General features: G+C 47.3%; 1 pseudogene; it reads left to right on the forward strand.

Moving 5' to 3' along the window:
- The first annotated feature begins 7,106 nt into the window (after window positions 1-7,106).
- On the forward strand, window positions 7,107-14,862 carry LOC136504127 (la-related protein 6B-like; annotated as a pseudogene).
- The last annotated feature ends 10,646 nt before the right edge of the window (window positions 14,863-25,508 follow it).

A 25,508-nucleotide genomic window follows, 5' to 3' on the forward strand; every position in this document is an offset into this window, starting at 1 on the left:
AAGCAGTGGCGAGTTCGCCATGGAGGCGGCCATGGCGACCGAGAACTTCGGCGAGGAAGAAAACGACGAATACGCCCTCACCGAAGCTTGTCAGCTACTGCAATCAAGTCGAGGAGGTAGAGGGGGGTGTGGCGCAGCTATGGGCGAGATGGAGGCGGTGGCAGTGCGGTGCGTGGGTGCTAGGCGGCGACGGAGCTGCACTGTGCCCAGTGGTGTTGCTTTGGTTCCGCGGTGAGAGCAAAGGAGTGCACTGGAGAGTGAGAGTAATGGAGACGGGGATCCCGATCTTCCGTCAAGTGATAGTAACTATCATTGTGGCGGAGAATGACACACCAATCCGGCTTCAGATCGAAAGATCGAACCCTGCAATCTTAGCACCACAGCTCCTCTGGTTATCAACCGAGTCACAGACCAGGTTGACCTCACCAAGAAGGCTAATCCCTACCTGCGCAACGAAGAACACAAGCAAGAACAAGAAAGATCGCAACCAAATTGCAGATGTATGATTAATCTCACGAGTTGAGGTCTCACAAACCGATGAACGGCGAAACTGTTCTTGACAGAATAATCTAAGCAAAACCCAAACCCTAAAGTAGGTGGTGGCTACTGATTATATAGCCTAAGGGACGTCCAAGGATCCCTCTTCACGTCCTAAAGGTGTCCCAACACGTTACAAGGCCCAACGGCCCAAAAGAAGGTGTCGCAGCACCCTGACAGATTCTAGACGCTGACTTGTTTCAATGATTTTCGTTGATTCCTAAGAGCTTTTGATGTGAAACCACTTGGATTGGCTTCCTTATCAAATTATCTTTCCATCCATATGTGGATCATCGAAAACGGAGTTCGGATGCGTCCGGAGCGTCCGTTTTATTGTAGACTGGTCCTCATGGCCGAGACAGACTCGAACTCGGATTGGACTGGGCCTCTGGCTTGGCTTGGACGTCCTTGCTGGCCTCCTAAGGTGGTGGCCAAGGATGAGGACGTCCAAGGCCATCTCTTAGGTGTTCTCCATCTTCTTGGGGCATGCTCTAACTTGGGCTGGGGTCCCAAGGATGTCTAACAAGCCCATGACGATAGTGTAGCTCCCACCAGAAATAGCGATAGAATATATTAGTAATTTAGAGGCCTTGCCGACGTGATATTGAGATGGGACCAGATCTATTTGAAAGCTTATCAAACAAGCTTTCCATCAAGTGCTCATTGACCTCGATCGCACTCCAGATGGATGAGTTATGGCCTTCCCAATGAGGCACTATCGGGCTGCCGACGAACCAAAAGTTCAACTTTGATGAACTTCCATTATGAAACACATTTGAACCTACAATCAAATAGTGACATGTACATGTGGAACCAAGTGAATTATAACCAAAGCCACTATGCAAATGTAGGAACGAGCGCACCTTATAATCATTGTTCATATCCGAAGGTGCCATGTCCTCATCAGAGAGAGCGGGCGGTAGTGAGTGGAAGGAGGCGCGGGGTGGTGCAGATAATGGCTGCCAGCGCGCAGCGTCGATGGCCAGGCATCGACCGATGGCGGCCACGCGGCGGCCAAGCTCTGTTGCCGGTCGGCCACGACAACACGCGACGCAGCGTTCATCAGCGCCTGAACCCGAGCCTGACGACACGATTTGAAGGCGATCAAACTATTAATCCGTAGCTCCTTAGTGCAAATAATCTAAACATAATTTATAGACCTATGTACCAGCTACAATTCTTCTTAAACGATCAAGACCTAATTCTCAATGGTTAAGGAGTAAGATCATTTCAAAGCTGGCTGCGTCGACACTGTCAGTTAACTGACTTAGAAAATTTTGCTAAGTGTTGAAAACAGTGAAAATCTAATTTTTGTGAGCCCATTTCAAGCATGTTAGGAGCTAAACTAGTCAATGACTCAAAAATAAAAGTTGTTCCTCTCATCAAATACTACAACTTTGCTTTAGTGACCACATCCATGCAAGGTCTCTATGACATAGTTCAAACTAGGTCAAACCTACTACATTCAAATGATGGTATACACTTAAACTATGACTTAGTGACCCATTTAGCCCTAGCCATGAATACCAAAGTTGTTCATAATGACACTCTAAACATGTTCAAGCTATTTATAAGGTCACACAATCATTTCATACACTGGTTACACATAAAGCTTTCCAGATCAACATACATAGCATCACTTAAGTACTTGATCATGCAAAGTGATCTTCATGAACCATGTTCCATTAGTCATCCTAAGTGTAGCTAATATGTTTTAGTGACTCACATCAACAATTTACATGTATTCACTCATGATCATATGCATATATACAAAGAAACATAAAATATCAAGCATGTTTCATATGTTCAATCACATGTTTCAAATATAAAAGCTTAAATATGAATGCTTGGTGCTCATGCTCATGCAATGCAAGTCAAATTATGCAAGCTCAATGCCTAGGATGTTACATTTGCCGTCGTCGTTGCTCCGGCGAATACTTTACCGCCGATGTTGCCTTGGTCTCCCCACTCTAGCAGACGCTTTCCTGCTAAGTGTGTGATGGCCCACCTCTACTTGCGGATACTTTGCCACACGTCGTCTCTAGCGGATGCTTTGCCGTCGTTTCATGCTTGGGCGGATACTTGGATGTTGTCGTCTCTTCTCAGTGGATGCTTTGCAATTGTGGCTTCATCAACTTGGTTGGCAGGCTTTGCGTCGATGTTTTTTTTCCTACAGGTCTAGTCGGTTAGGTCTGTGGTGGAGGGCCTCACCCTACCGCATTTCTTTCTTCTCTGTTGTCGTTTAGGTTCCTAGCCACTTTCTCTGTGGTTTGTAACCTGCGCTATGGGATCCCCGTAGTCGCGTTGTGTAAGTCATTCTTTCGGCACTCTTTCGTCTGAATAAAACACATGTGAAGTCGTGTTCTCGAAAAAAAAAGATAATCCTTGGTGAGGCTTAGCAGAAATGTAGGCGATGAGCCGACGGTCGTTTCTCAAAGTCAGGCATACATAAGCCATTGGTGGCCTCTCTGAAGGAATCATGTCATCTTTCCACCACCGTCAAAACCGCACCACTGCTCGCCCTCTTGTCATGGGGTAAGGTTGTTGTTACATTTGTCACGCTCTGCAGCAGTACTTTTTAGCGAACGACCAGTGTTTTCCTCTCACAACATTTCCGCATAAGTAGCAGCATAAGACAAATTTCAGTGAAACGAACAGGGCCATTATCTCACACTCCTATGGTTGCCGTGATTGACGACATTATCCATGCCCTCGTCATCGTGTCCTTGAGTAGCCCCCCACCTCTTCTCTCTGTTCTTGAGTGACTACACCTCTTACCGATGTGTCATTAACGCTGTCATCTATGCAGTAGGGAGAAGACCACGCCGAGGACACCAAGAGTAGAGGAACCGATGGCTCTGGGCATAGCAGCCAACATGCATGAGGACAAATGTCAAAACAGGCACCATAGTTCTTTGCTTTCTTGTCTAATCTTGGAGATGCTCAATAATGTACCAACAAGGATAATCTAGTGTGGATAGAACATTAAGTGTGATGAGGAGATGATAGAGCTACGGCAGGGCCCCCTTCTGTGGCATCCAAATCGATGCCAATCTGCTGCAGGTGTCCTTTCATGGTGCCCATGGAAGTGGTGTTCTAGTGCTCACAACCTGTGTCAGCAACCAACGAAAGATCTAATCAACCCAGACTTATCTAGACTTATCTATAAGAGGGCAACTAAACAATGTCTGCTTGCATTGGCTAAAGCTAACTTGAGTGAGACTGGATTGTTTTGCTAGACAGCTTTGGTGGGTAGTGAAGTAGTCACACCGTATTTTTTTCACATCTTGTTTATATGAACACCAATAAACTTTTTGTGGCACATGATTATTGCTTTGGAGAAAACAATCTCTTGGTTCCTACATTGATTGAGTTGAGATTCACTGCCCCCAATGTTTGTTTTATTACTTATTATATTATTAGGTGCTTATGATGATATTAAAGCTTTTTCTTTGTCATAAGTTGGGAGTTCAGCGTTCTTTACTTTCATTGTGACGATTGAAAAGAATTGGTTGCTAACGTTGGTGTAATGAGTGAAAGTTAAAAAGGTATATATGGAGGTTTATTGTATTAACCCTTAAAATAAATAAAATGTGAAGAAAAATTGGATCCCACTAGTCCACTAGTGATGTTGTAATAAATTTTACGAATGGTTTCCACAGCAAAGAACAAAGGGCACATATAAGAAGAAAATTTGCATAAGTATTAGCGATCATGTTAGGATACTAAGAATATGGTCAGGTTGAGGGTGACAAAGAAAGTTATAAAATCTTTGTGTTAGTCTAATGGTAGATCCACTTACTAGAATTCAATGGTAAACATAATTGAGAAAGTTTGATAGCTGAACATTTATTAATGTTTGTTTGTTTTAGGAATGAAAAAATAACTAGTAAATAAATGTTGGATTGATGTTATACATTGTCACTAATAGTTGAAACAAATTATGTGCAAGGTTGATTTAGCTTTTAGAAAGTACTTCTGCTGAGACTACTTTTGCATAATACATTTTTCGCAGCACATACCGTGCTTTTGCCTTTCAACTTTATATTTGTTCAAATGGGTGAAAATAGAGAGACATTTTATAGTTGTTTCAAGGGAGATAAAGATAATGGGTAGGTTTCATATTTATTTCAAACCAAACAATTATAAATTTTTCACAACCAATAACTTACAATCCATAGCTCACAATTAAACCAAACGGATCTTATATAACCACACCCTCCAATGGAGCAAATTCAAACCTTTGTTTTTTTATGTTAGTGATTAAATGGTCCAGTTTTGGTGGTGAATTTGTAGAATATGTAGCAATTAGTACTAGAAAATTAAAAGAACATTTGTGAAACCTTTTGTCAGTATCGACTTCCTCTTAAGTCCGTTACCTGACTAAATAGTCTTCCATTGATTGTGGTTGGTTAGATATAAACTCAAGCGGCCATCCCAGTACTGGAGCCTTGTCCTTTAGGCTTTAGGCTTCAACAATGGGCGTAGGATGCAGAACTAATGAGTTAGTCTATGACTGCACCCAACTAAGGCTGTGTTCGAGGAAAAAAAAAAAAAGAATTGAGAAGAGGAGCCATGATTTCGAGCTTCTCTGGCTCTGTACTCAATTGCTATTATTTTCAATAAAAACAATCCAGCAATCCACATAAAAAAAAGCGTAAAAAAACATCATCGGCAGCTTACTACGGGTGCTGCGTGCTGCCGAAGACGGCAGCCTGCGCGTTCTTGTAGGTGCTGCAGCCGACGAGGTAGAGCATGACGACGGCAACGGTGGCGGCGACCAGAGCGATGTAATGATGTTGGCCTTCTACTGGTTCCGGAGCGCCTTCCAGGGCTCGCACTCGTAATAGAGTTTATTAAAGGCATGCTAGATGGTGGGTGTAGGAAGCGTGGCAGGCGGAGGGAGCCCAACAGACGTCCATTCATGCACCTGGATTTGAAACGGCATCGTGTGAGCTTTTCAGGCCTATGCCACGTAGAATGAAATGAAACGTTGATGAAACACCTACTTTTAATGAAGAGTTTTATTCTATAGTTTTATAGACATTTAATTTTATAACTCATAGAGAGCTGATAATCTTGTTTCCCATAAAACTTACTTCTCCTCTCTCTTCTTAAAAACCTTATGTCGGAGGCCAATATTAGGATACCCGAAGAGGATGAGCTAATGACCGTCGAACGTTGATTCATCTGTGCGATCAAGAGCACGACTACACCGCTTGCCGGGACACTCCTCGTCCGTCCAACGAGACCATGGGCCCTGCCTCGTCCAACCTCCGGGGGCTGGCTCCGCCTCGCGCCGACCCCTGGGGACAGGCACCGCCTCGCCCGACGTCTAGGGCAGACTCCGCCTCGCCTGACCCCCGGGGGCTGGCTCCGCCTCGCCCGACGTCTACGCGCTGCTCCTAAATAACTACGCGCGCAGATAAGGCAGAGCACTCAAGTCAACCATAATACCGATGTCACAGTTGGCTTTGATGCTCCTTTTCTTCTCACATTGCGGCGTGCTAGGGTGATGCCCCGTTTCCAATGTGGCCTTTGCTTTTTTGGCACCGCTGGCCTAATAGGGTGTGTGGCTTCATGAAATTGTAGAGAAATTTATTGGTGGGGATCTCTTATTTAGCTACAGTACATTTCACATTTGTTTCGGCTAGTCATACCACTAAGATTTATAAACGACTATTCACCCCTCTAGTCGACCATCTCGACCTAGGAAGTATCTTATGGACCCGATCGCTCTCATCTAACTACATGCCTTCATGTAACAAGACCTGTCTGTTCGCTTATCTCGTCCGATTGTTGATTCCAATTCCATGTGGATATGCCCTGATGTCCTCCATCTCGCCCCGTCGTTACCACTTGCCAATTCCATGCCAGCATTCCTTGATGCGACGCCCTCTGTCCCGCCCCGTCCTTGCCACCTACCAATCCCATGTCGTGACGCCCTCCAACCTACCCTGTCCTTACTAGTTGTCAATCCCATACCGACACATCCTGATGCCGGCAAGATGCATTCAAATAAGGGCCTGTTTAGTTTCCAAAAATTTTTGCGCAGTACCCATCACATCGAATCTTGCGGTACATGCATGGAGTACTAAATATAGACGAAAAAAAACTAATTGCACAGTTGGGTGAGAAATCGCGAGACGAAACTTTCGAACCTAATTAGTTCATAATTAGACACTAATTGCCAAATACAAACGAAAGTGTTACACTAGCCAAAACCCAAAAAATTTTGCATCTAAACACGCCCTAACTCGACCGGAGTGCCGAATGGTATCTTGCATTTGGTGTCAAGTGATTGAGTTGACATTGTTGAGTAATGGAATTGGAAAATTCTCATACAAAAAGATGCATTCAAATGACAATCATAAACCTTCCACACATCATTGCTTCCCTGGACCGCGCCTAAACACCAGTACCACGAACACGAATATCGACGCTTATCGGACGGCTACATGCCCACCTCGCGTACACCAGGCGCACCCAGAGACCACCGAAAGTCGCCGCCGCGTCTCCGCCGGGCGAAACCCGCGAGGGTCAGCGCTATAAATATCCGACCTCGTCGGAACCCTACCCTTTTGAGAACTCCCCTTCTCCGCCACTACCCAAGCTCTCCCTTGTACCCCTCACCGCCGCCGCTGCTGCTAGGGAGCTTCCATCCGCGCGCCTACAACGAGAGCTAGCAGCAGTAGCGGCCGCTATCTTCTCGCTCCGGCTCCGGTCGTGTACCCAAGCCCCAGCCCAGATGCCGCAGATGGAGGGTCCCGCTGATCAGATCGCCGCCGGCTGGTTCGCCGCAGAGCCGGCTGCCGAGCGGCCCGTGGGCCTGCCCAGGACCGGCTCGTCCAGTCGCCTCAACGCGCAGGCGCCGGAGTTCGTGCCGCGGGGGCCGCCGGCGCCGGCGCCGGCGGTTGTGGTGCCGCCTCCGCCTCAGGTGATCCGCATGTTCGCCGCGCCTCCCCCGCCTCCACGGTCTGCCTTCTTCGCCGCGCCGCCGCCCCGGCCGTTTGAGTACTACGCGCCTGTGGGGGGACGCAGCGGATTTGCTGTCAAGGAGCAGCAGGCGCCGGAGCCTGAGCCGGAAGCGGAGATGCTCCCGCCCGCCGCGGTGAAGGCGGAGCCGGTGGTGGATGGGCTCGACGACGAGGTCGTGCACAAGATCACGAAGCAGGTAGGTGTTTGTTTTCCGGTTATATGTTCAGACCAAGCCGATTTGAAAGCATATGTGGGAATCTGTTATTAAATCAGGTTTCAGACTTAGTCTTTTACGGGTATGAATCCGGGTTTATGCTTGTTTTGAGCGTGTATATACAAGAAATTTTGAAGTTGTATTGGTCAATACTCAATACTTCAATTTTATTTGTTGGAATCAACGTGGTATCACTAATAATAACTAAGACATTGCAGTGCTGAGTTGTCTCAGTACTGGCCAAGTTTTGTGATATGTTAGATCTGCATACTTCATTTGGGTGTTGACCTGAATGTTCTGAACATACGTTCTAGTTTTGCCTGCTAATGATCTCGTTTGGAGCATGTCATCGATACGTTTCCTTTGATACTATCAAGCGGTTGAAAAATTTAAGAAGCCAGCCATTTGTTGTTATAATTATGCTTTAGATTGAGGGAGTCATTCCTAGAGCCTATCTGCAGAATGTTGTTTTTTATGAATGGAAAAAGTAATATTCCAGGAAAACTGGGTATTTTCTCTAATCATAAATATAAGTTCATCTAGGTTTGTCATAAAGTTTGACTACCGATATGCAAATTTTATATAGATTGACCTCAAAAGATTTATTATGAGAATAACTTCTACAATATATAAATCTTTTCATTTGATATAAATACGTTCTTTTAGATACTGCAAGCCAAAGTTAGAAATGTTTGACTTAGGACCAATCTAGATGGACTTATTGTGATCAGAGGAATTATTATAGTATGGGGGAGGTAGATAAAAAAGTATGCCCATATTATTATTAGATGGTTGGTACTCCCCCCGTTCCAAATTGCAATTTGTTTTTGGCTTCTCTAGATACATAGTTTTTTTACTATGTATTAGACATAGCGAATATCTAGGTGCATATCAAAAGCTATGTATGTAAATGACTCAACATTTTGGGATGGAGTTTGATCCTCGTGCTGGTGAGTTACTCCGTGAGCCTGCCGCCCGGAATCAGTGCATGGCCTCCATGGAATTTGCATGGACGCATATTTCCAGCGTACTACGCCAGGAAGTGAATGAGCCATAGGCAACGGGAGTCGTACCACTAGTTTGCATGGCGATATGCAAACACGTTTAGGCTCCCGTGAAAATTAATTCTCTCCGTTGATGGATGCCTCGGATGGCCCATACGCCTTATTTATCGGACTTTTTTTTTTTCAAAACTCCCAAATGCCTTACAAAGCGGACCGGAGGGAGTAGTTGTCACCATGCTGTTCATATTTTGGTTGTGCAATATACCTTTTCAATTGCTCATGATTTGTCATATTGTTACTTCTCATTATCTTTTGTTGATGCAACTCCTACGATTGTGTTCAGGTCATTGTTCAGACATTAAAAACTTCTAACACCACAAGCATTCCAACTTGAGTGAATTCCTTGTTTCCATGTTCAGTTGAACTTCAAAGACTAAATTTGGATAACTTGAATTTAGTTAGAATATGTTCTGTCCAAGTACGGAGTATTGTTAGTTTCAGCTGCAACTTTGTTGTACAATTTTTTTTTGCAAGCATGCCTTTTTTTATCAAATGGACTGGTATGTAAGCACTTTGTTTTGTACATGAAAAATTACAATATCTATATACCCTATCTTCCCTTGATGTTGTGATAGTAGTGCCCAATTTTTGTTTTCCATAGGTTCCTTCAGTGCATCTCCAACAGTATCTAAAAAATTGACTCCTAAAAACCTGGTTTTGGAACCTTTCTAAAAACTATTGGGTACGAAAAGAATATGCTCTACCAACAGTTCCCTTTTATTTGTTACTAAAAACATAAAAACATGCTCGTTGTTGTCTCCCGTACATACCGCGTTGGACGAAATAACTCGCTGTCGTGGCCGGATATCCCAATACCCTAGCTCACACCCAGAACCTTCTTCATTGCTTGCTCTACCTCCTAGTATTCTCAGATTTGTAAATAGTGGCCGGGAATCCAATTCCATGAAGCTCAGGCGGTGGCGGCAGTCTGGCTGTGGCTGGCTATCCTGGCACCATAACTCACACCCAGAACCTGCAAAGTAGGATCTCCGTTCTCTGAGTATTCTCAGATCTAAAAATAGTGGCCAGAGATCCAATTCTGGTGAACCACCAGGTGGCGGCGGTGGCAGTCCGGGGCAACGGAGAGCGCTGAGGGAAAGAAAACAGACAGGGAGTATCAGTCATCCACGTATCTTTCCGCGTGGATGTCTCTGTTTTCCTGAGCGCGGATAAATTGGGAGTTAGGATAAGGAACTGTTGGAGTGAGGCTTTTCTCCATCGTGCCAAATAAACAAGATTTGGAGTGGGTTTACCAAACTGTTGGAGATGCTCTACTGTGAAGATCGTTAACTTGTTTATCAGCCAGAGTGCCTTGTTATTTATCACATGTAGATTGGTATCCAGGAGATTCGGCTGGAGTTGTTGTGCAGTACTGTTGTATTGTTTTGTGAGTGCAGTTCTTGGAGATATGCCAACACAATTGTTGTTTATTGTAATGCTATCTAATAATGTCATCAAATTTGAAATATTCTGTGATGCGCTGGAATCTCAAAAGGCAAAAATTATTTGAAGTGCTAGAGAAGATCCAAACAAAGCGGATAGTGCTTTTTAGTTGTTTAGGATTTAGGATCATTTTCCTTTTTCTGCTATTTTTACTAGTTTGATTTGATTAACTTAGCATACAATTTGCATAATGCTATTTTGTAGGTGGAATACTATTTTAGTGACATCAACCTTGCAACTACAGAACATTTGATGAGATTCATTACCAAGGATCCTGAGGGATATGGTGAGTTGTATATTTGTAGCTGAGCTACATTTTTTACAGGACACTTCATATTAGGATGATTGGGATCTACATGTTCCTAGTTCCTACTAGTGTCTTTTAAAAAATAAAATAAATAAAAAACAAAAACCAAAGAGATTGCTGGAGCAAACAACTTTAAGCTAAATGTATGATTACTTATACTTGTTCCATCTTGTTACTATGTCTTTCTCTAGCAAAGAGAAAAATCAAGTCTTATTTCTAAAGCAAAAAGAGGAAAAATAGTGGTTATTGGTGATTTCCTGTATGCTGGTTAACAAGGGCTGCCCTGTCCTTCACGTTTTCAACAGTGTAGGAATCTTGTTTGGTCAAGTAGGAAAACAACTGTATATTATGGCCCAGGACTAATTTTCCTTGTTTACAAATCGCAGTGCCAATATCAGTAATTGCTGGTTTTAAGAAAGTAAAAGCTTCTGTGCATAATAATGTGATGCTTGCTGCGGCTCTCCGAACCTCATCAAAACTTGTGAGTCTACTCATTCTCTGTTCCCAACTGTCATTTGAAGCCAGCATGATTTTTCGCTTTATCATCAACTTTACTTCATATAGGAAGGTGTAAAATATCAGCTCATATGTACTGATTTTTTAGCAAACCTCATGTATATTTGCTTAAATATCTCATGTTTCAGGTTGTAAGTGATGATGGTAAGAGAGTCAAACGGCAGGAGCCATTTACAGAATCTGATTTGCAGGAGCTCCAGGTATTAACTGATTTCTCTGCATCACTTGTTTTATTTCGTGAATTTGAGATTGCACACTGATCCATTTGGTTTCCTCTCGAAGTCCCGGATTGTTGTTGCAGAAAATCTTCCTGGTGATCCCTCCTACCAGAATCTTAAGAAGATATTTTCAGCTGTTGGCAGGTATGGTTATTTGCAACATGGCAGCACTTTTCATCTTTTTTCCTTCCCAGGATCATTAAAAAAGTAATATTTTGTCATGTTCCAGTGTGATTTCAATCCGAACTTGCTATCCTCAGACTCCAAATGGCACTGGTCCTGCAACTAATAGATCTGCCAAGTTAGATATGCTTTTTGCTAACAAGGTAACTGCCAAGTCCCTGCTTAAGTATTATATTACGGTTTCGTATTTTTCTACATATCCTGTAATCATTTGTACTGATTTTTATTTTTAACCCTTTTTCGAAAATATTCACATTTATACCCCTGGGTGTCTTATTTGCGTCTTTGGACCCCAGGGGTTGGTGCCATGGCGCCGAGCCTCGGCCATGTCAGCGACTGGCCACGCCACCTGGGCCTCGAAGCTCAGCGCCATGGCCTATGGAACCGAGACGTGTTAGCTCGGCGCTATGGCCCATGGCGCCGACCCTTGGGGTCCAAACATGCAAATAAGAATGTGAATATTATTAAAAAAAACATTAAAAATAAAAAATAGGCCCATTTGTATCTGTTAGAATCTTCCAAATAAATTCTTAACATGTTGTGAGCCAAACGAATCATGTGCATCTACGGTGCACCAAATTTTTCCAGAGGATGAACATTACTTTTCTAAAATATTACTTATAGCTACATTTACCAAAGGGAAATTTTTTAGCATAAACTACAGATATGCACTTGTCCATTGCCCATCCTCTCTAGTTGACAATCCTTTTTTAGCTTAATATTTCCACTCACATAGTCACATGTTCTTTGCTTGTCACTTTAACTCATGGGCATCATTTTGTGGGTTCATCGGTGCTTTTGTGATTTCTACATTTCATTAACATTGATGCTTTCAGTTGGAAAACTTATCTATGAAGTTCATTATTTGGGAATAATTGTAGCATAGGAGTTTAAAGTTTTCATGAAGTGGGTAGTGTTTTAGTTTAGTTTTTCTCAAAAACGTGTTTTAGTTTAGTTGAGTTGCTCACTGTAACCTTCTACTGTGAAGGAGAGAGGGAGGGTGGGTGGGGGGGAGGGGGCAACTGATTTTAAGTTAGGTACCAAAGGAAGTCCACTAGGAAGGATGAAAACGATGCATTGGTATAGTCAAGAACTTTCCAGTTCCCTTCACTGATAAAAAAATGTTCACCTATGCCTGTGATAGTACTCTGGAACAATTATTTTCCTCGAATTTCTGATCATGTGAAAATAGATCGATACAAGTGTCACATGATTGAAGTTATCAATCCAAACTTGAATATTTTTTAATTACTTTTGCTGCATATGTTATTTTTGCATTACTAATGAGCTGATATTTTTCCTTTGAAATAGCTGCATGCTTTCGTGGAGTACGAAACTCCTGAGGATGTTGAGAAGGCAGTATGTATCAGTTCATGTTTTAGATTGCTTTGCATCGGTAAATATGCAGTTTACACAATTTCTTAACATTAGTTGGTTTCATGAAGATTTTGGAGCTTAATGATGAGAAAAACTGGAGAAATGGGCTTAGAGTTCGGTTGCTGAATACTTGCACGGTAATCATATACTGTATAACTCTGCTTTGGGGATTTCACCTTTTGGTGCATCTTGTGTGCTCAAATCAGTAAACAATTTGTTTTGTTCGATGAGTGACCTGTTTTCCTCTACATGATCAAATTGGAATCTCTCTTTCCTTAACCAGTTATGATTAAACCCTAGATGAGATCCATGTCTTCGTCCTGGACTGCTGTTTAGTTTATTTTTGAAACTTACGTGCCCCGTCGGTTCTTGTACACTTTAACTTCTTATGTTTCTCTCGATTTAGGTGAAGGGGGCAGGCAAAGGAAAAAAGGGTGTGCATGAAACTGAAGGAAATGGATGAGGAGGATGTCTCCACTTCGAACCATTCAAACGAGAAACAGTTTGAAGAATCCTCTCAACTGTTTAATGTACTGCCGGAACACTTGGTAAGATACTGTTGTTGTGCCTTCTTTTTCTGAACCCAAAAAACAGATTAGAGCAAAAGGAGTTCATCCAAAATTTATACATACTGAATACAAGTGCGTTTCTACTCGTGTTAGATACCATCTGATTCCAAATGTAGGTCGTTTAGGACAGTAACATGGCCTTCTATATGACAAAGGACCTGCAACATTTGTAAAATATACCATTCTAAATAGTGAATTATATCTTGTGGAAGTATTTTCCGTGATGCATTTGGTAAGATCAACCATGTGTTGTGAACGTTTCATATATTGATTGAGCAAAGTTGAAAATGTTTGACCAGATAGAATCCTGAAACAACCTACATTTGGAATCATGTGGTATGTTCAAAGAAGGATCTAGGGCATGATTTTTTTTTCTTGCTTGATGTATTTGATTATTGGAGTATATATATTTTAGGTTTAGTTATGAACAACCTGTTCAACAACAAAGCCTAAGTTAGGAATAATCTATGCTCAATTCAAATTTTTACCTTGCTGCTTGTGACATTATTCAGAGGGTTCAGTTCATGATCAAATTGTTCCGTATAATAGATCATGTACCTGCCTTAGCTCGATTGGATATAACAGGATTTTTAGCAAATCACATTCGATCCATTGGGTGCTTTTCAGTTATTAGACTTGAATAGCATTTTGTGTCTGTCATGACTCTGTGTATCCTTGGAAAGTCTCATAGGGGATAATGATTTTCAATAACAAATGCTTTGGGCTGTGTACAGTTTGATGAGAACTTCAACAACAAGGAAAGCTTTTCAATAACAAATGCTTTGGGCTGTGTGCAGTTTGATGAGAACTTCAACGACAAGGAAGTTCCCAAACGTGGCAAAGGGCGTGGCCGCGGTGGCAGAGGGCGCGGCCGCGGTGGCAACCATCAATATAACAATAACCACCACAATAACCAGCATCACCAGAACAACCAGCAGCACTACAATAACCATGGCAACAACCACCTTGGTGGGAACCGTGGCAGCCCCCACCCTGTTGGAACTCCGCCGCATAACCAGATAACTAAGCCCGAGCAGCACCCGCAGCTGCCGATTGGGGCCAACAAGCTTCCACCAGGCCCCCGCATGCCTGATGGCACCCGGGGTTTCACCATGGGCAGGGGGAAGCCACAAGCTGTGCTACCTGTTTTGTGTGCTGTTGGTGAGTCTTAATGTAATGGACTAGTGTTGGTGGTGAGTGAGAGGCATGCGGATTGCTGCTCATATGCTTGTATATCATTGGTGGGAGTATTTGTTCGTGGCCCTTCGCTGCGGACACGGTGAGTTGGTGTTGTCAAAACCAGATGGTTTGGTTCGTGTGGTACCGTCTCTTTGTAGTTGTGTCTGTGGGCAATTTGGTCGTTGGGAACGGGTATCTATCATTTTTTTTTTGTGAAAGATTGGTATCTGCCATAGAAGAGGACAAGGAATGAGATCATACTAAGGCTTTGTTTGGATGCCCACTTCAGCGCATATGGATTGAGGTCAATATATGGGCATTCATACAAGCACTAAGTGTGATGCTTTAGTCCGCCCGCCCTGTTTCATCATTTCGGTGCCAGGTGTCGGCGTGTCGCTTGAAGTTTAGTTTTGCTGTGGATCTTCCATGTACGAGCCTATCTCTTTTCTCTCTAAACCTGAGCCAAGCTCAGGCCGTTCATCGGGCCACGTCACCACTTTTTCTCGGCCGTTCAATTTACGTGGTGAGTTCAATCGAGCCGTCCGTGCAGGCACCATTTCTTTTGGTTTCGGCCCAGTTCCAGAGCCCTCGGAATCTGGAGTTTTGCCGACGCGGCACGAACTCGCAGTTCCAGGACAGAGACCATTCGCTGGTTGGTTTCTGGGCTGGTTTGGGCTGACTAGTGCTGGTTTTATGTGAGAGGAAAACAGATGCATGCTAGATGCGCCTATGTACGCCGCTGTCGCCGTCTTCATCCACAACGTCCAGCTCCTCCGATTGCTCCAGCTACGGCGGGTTCTCGTCGGCGGAGTCGTCGCAGCACCGCCGCCTGCGGCCCATACGCACGAGCGTCGCCGCCGCCACGGCGGCCACCGGGGTGCGAGGCGCCCGCGCCCGCGCTGGAGAATAAGAAGGCCGCCAAGAAGGTCGGCGCCAACATCTGCGCCAAGTTGAGGAACCTCCGCAAGCCGCCCGGCGCGTGACTCGCGGGGTTCCTCAACACCATCTTCAACGGCAGGCACGTGCCGCCGACCCCGCCGTCGGCGTCGCGTGGGGCGGAGTTCGCGTGCTCCACGGCGTCCTAGCGGTCCGTGCGGCTCCTGGACAGCGACGCCGAGGCGCCGGCCGCGGTGCTAGCTGCTGCCGCGGGGTGGGAGCTTGTGGTCCCCAAATGGAGCAAGTACTTCTGCTTCTGCAATATCTATGATCTCGAGTCTCAACGATGAGCTATTCGTCATGGTGCACTAACAGGCTAGCCTCTGCTCAAGTCCCTTTCCTCTGGTAACATTCGTGTACCTGCTCAAATCCCTTTCCTCTGGTAACACGTTCTTTTTTCACGTCCTCTTCATCTACCCTGCATGTCATGTGTTCGACACAATGTCTAGGCCACTTTGGTAACATGAACAGAGAAGTTTTAATTTGAGGACTTGCGATGACAATTTATATCAGATGTTTATGTCATTCAATGGCAATTAGTCCACATGACTACATCTGGAATGCTCAACAAAAAAAGACTTCTCATGTCCTTTTCTTGCTTTTTCTTATTACTTTGCATAATTATTGAGTAGCCTACTTGTCGGGGATCAATACTAGGTTACCTGAAGAGGAGTAGCTAATGACCATCAACATTGATTTATCCGAGCAGTTAAGAGCGCAACTACAGCTTCACCTGACCCTAAGGCCACAGGCTCCACCTCACCCGACCCTTGGGTATGTGCTCCGCCTCACCCGACCCTGAAGTTTGTGCTCCGCCTCGCCTAAACTCTGGGGACGGGCTCCGCCTCGCCTGACCCCGAGGCCGCAGGCTCCGCCTCGCTCGACCCTTGGGTTTGTGCTCCGCCTCGCTGACCCCGAGGCCGCGGGCTTCGCCTTGTCCGATGGGGACCCATACCACCCCCAACCACTCCAGGTCCAAACGTATGGGTCTGAGTCAAAACTCTGACACCAAGGAAGAGACCGGCACACCTCGATGTAACCCGTGACCATGACGGACATACCTGAGGATTCACATCAAGAACAGTGTCGGGCGTACCGGTGCTGTTCTGTCTAACCCCCGTACGAACGCTGACAGACGCGTTAGCTCACCACGACGTCTGGTGCGACAGAATGAAACGTCATGATCGGCAGACGATGCCTGCGCATGGCGTCAGCAACGGACAGGGCCGCGACGCAGAGCTACCCCTGTTGACATCTATAGGGTCGATGGGACCCGCATGAAGGATAAGAAGGACTCGGCGATCCTAAAGGACTTCTTCTCTCTCTCGTTCTTCTCTTTTCCTCCGCTGTAACCCATGCTTTCCTTAGGCCTATAAAAGGGAAAGCAGGGTGTCCCATGAAGGGGCCGATCTGATTAAAACCAATCAATCGAGATTGACACAAGAAGCATGACATGAGCACTCGATTGAGCAGCAATCGAGCTCTTAGCACCCATTCACTCCTTTCACTAGAGACTTGAGATCCTTTTCCTCTCTCGCTCGTTTGTACCCCCTACTATAAACTTTCAGTGCTAGTAACACAAGTAGCAGCGACGAACTGGACGTAGGAACTTTTTGCTCGAACCAGTATAAACCTCGTGTCCTCTAAACACACCATCTGAGCCAGACACTACAATAATACAAATTTACTCGTCGGTGGTAACTCGAAACACCGAAAGTTACCGTGCTAGTTGACCCCGGCGCGAAGAGCATTCCTCTCGAGCTGGCGTACCCAAGCCGTGATCTCGACGGCACGAGCCGCAAGCGAGCTGGTCCCCTCCAACCACACCACCTAAAGGTCATCGCAGACCACTCCGAGGGCGGCGCTCAGGATACCGACCTCGTCACTCTCCACATGAAGATTTCCTCCTCACCTCAGCGAGATCCACAGCCAGCCCAGCAGAAACGCTCTCGGCCTCCAGTTTTCGGGTTGTCGCGCTTTCGAGCTCGGTCTGGAGGGAGCCTGACCTTCCGCTGCGCGTCAGTCGCGCTCTTGGCAGGCCTGGTCATGCTCTCGGAAAGCCTGGTCGCGCTCCTCGTGAGCCGCGGCGCGTTCCTAAGTGGAGCCTCTCTGCAATTTGGATTTGTTCATCTCGCTCCTTGCGTAGTCGAGCGACCGCCGCGGTGTCCAGGCTCGCCCTCTTCTCCAGGGTCATGAGCTTCTCCTCGACCCCCAGCTTCAGATCCCTTTCCTTCTCAACCTCGCCAAGAAGGTCAACGATCCACTGGCGGGTCTCGGCGTCCTTCTGGAGCAACTCATCCCGCTCCTTCCTGACCCTGGCAGGCTTCTTCATCATCCTTCCGTGACCTCACCGATGGGCCTTGGCCACCCACAATCCGAAGACTAGGCCGCCTCCTCGGCGAGGGGAGTCAGCTCGACCACCCTCTGCTAGGCAGCAATGAGCTGAGCTGCTACCTCCCCGCGTAGCCGTGCCTTCTCGATGAGGCGGTCCTAGGTTTTCTTCTGTTGACGAAGGAACCGAATTTTCCCCCTGGCTACGAGCTATAAGGGACTACAGAAACACGATGGCCAGGATACAAAAAGTATATAGAGGAAAAAGAGCAAGAAGCAGGATCAAACAATACCCGACCGGAGGGAATGACAACATCATGCAATGCGCCCGTGGCGTGGTCCAGGGCCTCGAGCACGGACGCGATCCCTACATCGAGGCTCTCCCGCTCCATGCTCTCTGTGGTGGTGTCAAAATTAAAAAGCGTCGACGTCGGATCATGCGGATCCGTCCACTAGAGCAGGGGCTCGTCCTGTGCGGGCGAGCCGCTGTCCACCGATGTTAGGGTGAGGGACGACTCCTCGCCGGCCCCAAGCATTGTCGACCCTTCTCGCCATGATGTCCGTGTCGAGACTCCCCCTCTAGCAACGGAAGGGGTTAGCGGTGCGGACACGAACGTCTCTCCCAGCACCACGCTAGGCGCCGTCGCTTGGGCCGCCGATGGCACGGGTTGCGCCGATGCCTCAGGCGACGCTGCGGTTGCGCCTGGCTGTGACCCATCTATCACGACCGCCGCCACCTCCACCTGCGTCGGCGGGGTCACGACCGGCTGCGCCGCGCCCGCCACAGTCGACGCCACGAGCGCGGTTGGCAGCCCCGTCCGTCCCGCCGTCGGGAGCGGTATCGTGGCCATCACCGGCTGCTCCGTGACCTCTGAAGGCACCCCTGAACGCCCGCGTTCGCCCATCCCACCGAGGGCACAGGCGCCACCGCGGGTGGCGTCTGACCGTCCGGCGACGCGGTCACACTGATGTCGCTCCCACCCGAAACGGGCGCAACACCAGCCGACGGCTGCTTCCTCGATTGGAGGGCGATGCTCTTCTTTGGCGCCAGCGCTAAAGGATTTCCGCTGCCTGCCAACGCTGCAAGGGATGAAAAACATAAGTCACAATGAAATCCGACTAAAACAGAAAAACAGAAGAATTGATAACTCACCTCAGTGCCGTCGGGCGACAGATGCGTTTGGGGGACAAACCCCCGACCTTTGCTTCGCCTCGTTGTAACGAGGCCATTTCGTGCCCGTCCCTTGCTCCTAGGCAGAGGGGCTCGCCCCTATCGGCTCCTAGGGCACACTGGTAGAACGTCCTGCTCCCCATGGCTCTTGGGGCGCGACGACAGAGCCGCCCGCCTCCGCTGGCACCTCGGGCACGATGGTAGAGCCGCCCGCCTCTATTGGCTCCTGGGGGAGGTCGACAGTACGTCCCGCCTCTGCTAGCTCCCCTAACGTGCCCTCCCCTCCATGGAACAGGATGGGTCCTGACGCCTACAAGGATGAACCGACGTCTGTCAGCACATCTTTGTTCTCCAGGTTGTCCCGCTTGATATCGTCGGCTATCGATTCTTCTTCCTCCATCACCTCGTTGTCGTCACCATCATCATCGTCATCGTCATCATCGTTGTCGGTGTCCTCCCCTCGTTCCCACGCTTGTAGCTTCCGCTGCTTCTTCCTCTTCTTGTTCTCCTTTGCCTTCCTTAGCTGCTCGCCCTCAGCGTGATTCGCCGTCCTCATGGCCAAATCCCTCGGTAGTGGCACCGGGTGATCCATGAGGATGAGGTCCCTCGACTGGTCCCGCCCCTCTCAAAGTTAGTCTCACGGGGTTGGAAAATCAATTGAAGAGAAGGCAAAAGAAAGGGAAACTTATGAACACAACATAGCCTAGGCTCCAGCCGCATCGCAGGATGCCTCAGGCACCGGGTAGACAAAGTCGAGGGCGACACCCGCGTCGTTCCACAAAGGCTCCATCACCTCCTTGATGCATTGCGCGATCTCAGAGCTAGGGAGTGCTCCCTCGGCTGAGCGCCGTTCCATCGAACGATGCCTCGGGCGCCATCACATATAGTAGGAGTGCATATCATCAACGGCTCCACCCTCCTTGCATGGTAAGCCCCGATGATGCCCGAACCCTTCAGGCCGTCCTCCTTCAGGATAGTGGATGGCGGCGATGTGGTCTCGGATCTTCTTCTTGTCCTTCTCCGGGACACCCCACTTCCTCCACTGCTCTGGGGCCTCTTCGATCAGACGCCCAGGTGAACTCTGGCAGAGGGGCGTCGGCATCATTCTTGAGGTAGAACCACTACGAGTGCGACCCCTTGTTCAACGTCGAGAGCCACATGGACGGGTATTCGCTGACCCGATTGTTCCGAAGTTGGATGTCGGCACACCCCATTGGCATGTGCAGCTCCTACCTACCGCCCTTCTCCCTCTTCTTCTGGAGGTTGACAGCGAAGAAATACCTCCGCAAGTCAAAGTGGGGGCTGATCCCCAGGAATCCTTCGCACAGCGCGACGAACGCCGCCATGTGTTGGATCCCATTGGGATTAAGATGCTGCAACTCGATCTTGTAGAAGTGCAGCAGCCCTTAGAGGAATTTATGGGCGGGGGTCACGAGCCCACGCTCGTGGAAGTGGGCGAACGACGCCATGTAGCCATCGGGTGTCGACGATAGATCCTCATCGCCGGGCAGCAACGACTCCTCGGTCGATGTCCGGGCATGGAGAAGACCACGATGGAAGAGGCCCTCCATGCGCTTGGAAGGTGATGTCGGAACGACACCATGGATCCATTGAAGATGGGGGCGGATGGATGCGAGCTCAACAACGGCGGGGATGCGGAGGCAGGAAACCTAAGTGATTGGCGGCGGTGGCGTGGCTGCGGAGGTACGGATGCAGGCGTGCGTATGAAACACAGAGGGCTAACCCTTTGGTTTTATAGGGGGGACGAGTGCGAGGAAACCAACCACCCACCTAGATCTTCACGCCTGCCATGGCCTGTCACCATGTCTTGCCATGGGGCGTGCGCACGCAACCTATGGCCACCCCCTTGGAAAAATCACCGGACGTTTTGCCTCCCCGAACGAGCCATGACCCGTCATGGGTAAGAGGGATACGGAGCTGAAAACGCTCCTACGGCCCATCTATGCCCAAGAGTTCAAAGGTTGGCCCACCGACTGGGTTCGACAACTGCTCCAGGCATTTTTAGAGTGAGGGGTGGAAAGGGATGGGCCCGCTAGCGGCCAATACCCGAGCGCACAAGCGCCATGGGCAGTCCCGGCCCATGTTCGAGCCTCGAACGGATATGATCCATGGTTTTTCCTCGAAGAAAGGCAGAGAGCCCTCGAGACCGATCTAACGGACCTGAGAACTATATGGATTGATCGCTGAGAATCTAGAGTCGGTCACCAGCGGAACCAAGCCGGACCTCAGTGAATGGGATGCCAGGGCCCCACTTGGACTAGCCCGTTAACAACTCATAGAGCACGATGGCTCGTCCATAGAGGAAAATCATGGCACGACTCAGCCCCTTCATTTTTATCAGAAAAAATGATTGAGTGAAGACAATCATGAAGATGAGCCGACCCTCGACCGGACCCCTGCTATGTGAGGGGGCTCGAGGAAAGTTGGACTCACTAAGGAGACCGAACGCACGGTCGTAGAACAACAGACCCCTGTAGGGGTCAAAATCAGGAAAGACTTTTTCTGACCCACCAAATCTCACGACTATGCCCCTAAGAGGCCCGATCACGACGAAAGGGAATCGCCGTCCCAGGACACGCCGTGGGCGATAAGAAAAGGCCAAAGCCCTCAGAGTCCTCACGCTCGGAAAAGCCTTTGAAGGAGTATTCTACTCCTTCCGTAGGCTCGGGGGCTACTATCGGGGACCAATACTAGGGTACCCGAAGAGGAGGAGCTAATGACCATCAACATTGATTCATCCGAGCAGTCAAGAGCACGACTACAGCTCCACCCGACCCTAAGGCCGCAGGCTCCACCTCACCTGACCCTTGGGTTTGTGGTCTGCCTCGCCCGACCCTTGGGTTTGTGCTCCGCCTCGCCTGACCTTTGGGGGCGGGCTCCGCCTCGCCTGACCCTAGGGTTTGTGCTCCGCCTCGCCTGACCTCTAGGGGCGGGCTCCTGCCTCGCCCGACCCTGAAGCCACGGGCTCCACCTCGCCCAACGGGGATCCATACTACCACCAACCACTCCAGGTCCTAGACGTATGGGCCTGGGTCAACTCTGACACCAAGAAAGAGACCTGGCACGCCTTGATGTAACCCGTGGCCATGACGGGCCATACCTGAGGATTCACATCAAGAACAGCATCGGGCGTACCGGTGCGGTTCTGCCTAACTCCCATACGAACGCTGACAGGCGTGTCAGCTCACCACGACGTCCATTGCGATGGAATGGAACGCCATGACCGGTAGACGACGCCTACGCATGGTGCCTAGTAATAGACAGGGCCACGACACGGAGCTGTCCCTGTTGACATCTACAGGATCGACAGGACCCACATGAAGGATAAGAAGGACCCGGCAATCCTAAATGACTTCTTCTCTCTCTCTCTCATTCTTCTTTTTTCCTCCGCTGTAACCCATGCTTTCCCTTGGCCTATAAAAGGGAAAGCAGGGTGTCCCATGAAGGGGCCGATCCGATTAAAACCAATCAATCGAGATCGACACAAGAAGCACGACATGAGCACTCGGCTGAGTAGCAATCGAGCTCTCAGCACCTGTTCACTCCTTTCACCTAGAGACTTGGGATCCTTTCTCTCTCTCGCCCGTTTGTACCCCCTACTACAAACTTTCAATACTAGTAACACGAGCAGCAGCGACGAACTGGACTGTAGGGACTTTCTGCCCGAACCAGTATAAACCTCGTGTCCTCTAAGCACACCATCCGAGCCAGACGCGCAATAATACAAATTTACTCGTCGGTGGTAACTCGAAACACCGACACTACTGTTTTACAGGATTCTTCTATCAATCATGGTTTGATCGAACTGAATCAGTTCTTTACAAATTACTATATGTAGAGATGAAGAAGAGGAGGATTACTACATCGACAAGCGAGGATTACTATATGGACAAGCAACTATACCCTAGGTGCAGAAAATTACATCCAAGGAAGAAGCCTATTAAAATGAAATTTCTCTAATCAATACTTTGCGAAAATTCTCAATGAGAGGTAAGATTCTCAACTAGTAGTTGCTTTCGTTTTGTGCTTCTTTTAGGGCATTTACCTAAACTTGCAGGTGTTGTTTCAACCAAACAGAGCCTGATCGAAGATAGTTCAACGTGAATGCCTTTGGAGAAGGATATACTTGGTTAGCCATGATGAAACAATCGTAGTTTCTTGATGTATAGCTCAGTATGGCCCTTTTTAAGTTAAACTAATCTTCAGAACATGGCATCTTCATGTTTGGCCACTGAAAGCATCTAGGCCTCTAGTTGAGTTTCGGTGATTAATGACAATACGTGATTACTATGACTAACGTGTGTTTTGCAGAGGCAATTAAGTTAGGTCATGGTAATGGAGATCGATTGGGCTATCATGGTGGTCATGCCCCTACGATGGAAATCGTTTCGGTTTTCAAAGGATGGACGACAAAGTTAAGGATGGACTAGTTCTAAGTGTCAATTGGAGTGGAAGAGACACTTAGAGTAGTTTAGGACTTTGTTTTTCCTTTGGCCATACTATTAAGGGGGGTATGGACGGGTAGCTTGACCTAGGTAAGTCTAGTGAGTTAGGTGTGGTGCACACGTGCTAAATCTAGCACTAGGTAGCTCCTAAGAAGCCCTTAGATCCATTGGAGCAAACTTTATTCACATATGATCGAGAGTTGGAAGTGAATGGAGAGTCAAATACTGACCGGACGCTGGCTCTGGGGTGACCGGACGCTGGCGCAGAGTCAGGTTAGTTCATTTGATAAAGGTGAAATCGTCTGGTGCGACCGGATGCTGAGAGGTGAAGTGACCGAACGCTGAGTCCTAGTGTCCGGTCGACTCCAGTAAGGTTCCAGTGAGGGAAAATCATGACCTGGACACATTTGGTCAGTGTTGATCGGACGTTGTCCAGCGTCCGGTCACAACTTAAACACTGAAGTTCAGGAAGAACTGATCGGAGCGTCCGGTCAACATGACCGGAGCGTCCGGTCACCCCACAGAGGCACATAATGGTTCGTTTTTCAGTCATGGTTATAAATACTTCCTCCATTCGTGTGTGGGGGTACTTTTGCTCATTCCAACAGCTGAGAAACACCTTTGAGAGTGCCAAGAAGAGCAAGGTCCTAGTGAGGTGATTGAGATTTGAGAATCCCAAAGAGAGCTCTCATTAGTGAAAGCAAGAGTAGCAAAGTGTGCATCCACCCTTCTCATTAGGCTTGTCGTGGTCAAGTGAGAGTTCGTACTTGTTACTCTTCGTGATCGCCATCACCTAGACGGCTTGGTGGTGATTGCGAGTTTGGTGATCATCCGGCGGAGCTTGTGGATGACCCAACTCAAGTTGTGAGGGGTTGTGGGTGATTCACCGCGACGGAGTGTCAAAGAATCAACCCGTAGAGAGCACTTGATCCTTGCGCAGATCAAGGGGGAGCTACACCCTTGCGTGGGTGCTCCAACGAGAACTAGTAGGGAGTGGCGACTCTCCGATACCTCGGCAAAACATCGCCGTGTTCCTCCTTCTCTCTTTACTTTGAGCATTTACTTTGAGCAATTCAATTATTGTCTTTACATTCATAGAATTGTCGTGCTAGAGTAGGATTAGGAACTTAGGTTGCAAGACTTTTTGTGCGGTAGAACATTAGAAACACTTTCTAGGCACAATGGGTGAAGTGGGCTAACCGTAGGGTTTAATTATTGCAAAAAAAAATTAGAATTACCCCAATTCACCCCCCCTCTTGGGCATCTTGATCCTTTCAGCCACACCTATAGCAGCTGCCCATCTTAGTTTCCTCATTCCACACAAGCTTAACTCTTTTCTTTAATTTTCAGCTCATCTCTCAGTCTATACCTGCACATATATCTCTTTCCCATATTATAACAGTTCAGTGTTCCACCTTCAGAGAACCTCAGAAAAAAGAACCAACTATGGTGTTGTAGACTAAAGAAAATTCTTTCCTCCTTAAATGCAAGGCAGAGCTCCTGCCCTTTTTCTTTTAAAAAAAGACTAAAGAATATTTCTATTTACTGAATTAAGTGTGATTATACTGAAAACGTATTTCCTTTAATTCATCGCTGCCTGATAGTATAAGATTACCACATTAATCTTACATGTATCTACAATCCTTGATGCTTTGATGTGAAGTGGAAACACGATTTGTCATCGTCATGGGGATCAAGAGATTAGCCTCATTAGTCATAGCGCTTGCTACTAATGATACATGTAGGATTGCTGGATTAGAGGTGATGACGATTACCAAGGCGTCCATTAAGCCCTATTTTGATTCTCTGTAAATCTGGAGTATTGTACTGATATATACTTTTATAAAAAATTCTGAGTTCATAGCGGTGCTTGAAACCAACGATTGATGATCACTTTGTTGCTTCAAAAAGGTGCTCGAAATTTATGTAAACATCCAATATAATCCTGTGATGAATGAAAATAATTTCACCATAGATTCAGGCTCAGTTTCAGTTATATAAGTTTCCTATTATTCTTGC

Source organism: Miscanthus floridulus, chromosome 14 (assembly GCF_019320115.1).
Source record: "Miscanthus floridulus cultivar M001 chromosome 14, ASM1932011v1, whole genome shotgun sequence".
NCBI classification, from domain to species: Eukaryota; Viridiplantae; Streptophyta; class Magnoliopsida; order Poales; family Poaceae; genus Miscanthus; species Miscanthus floridulus.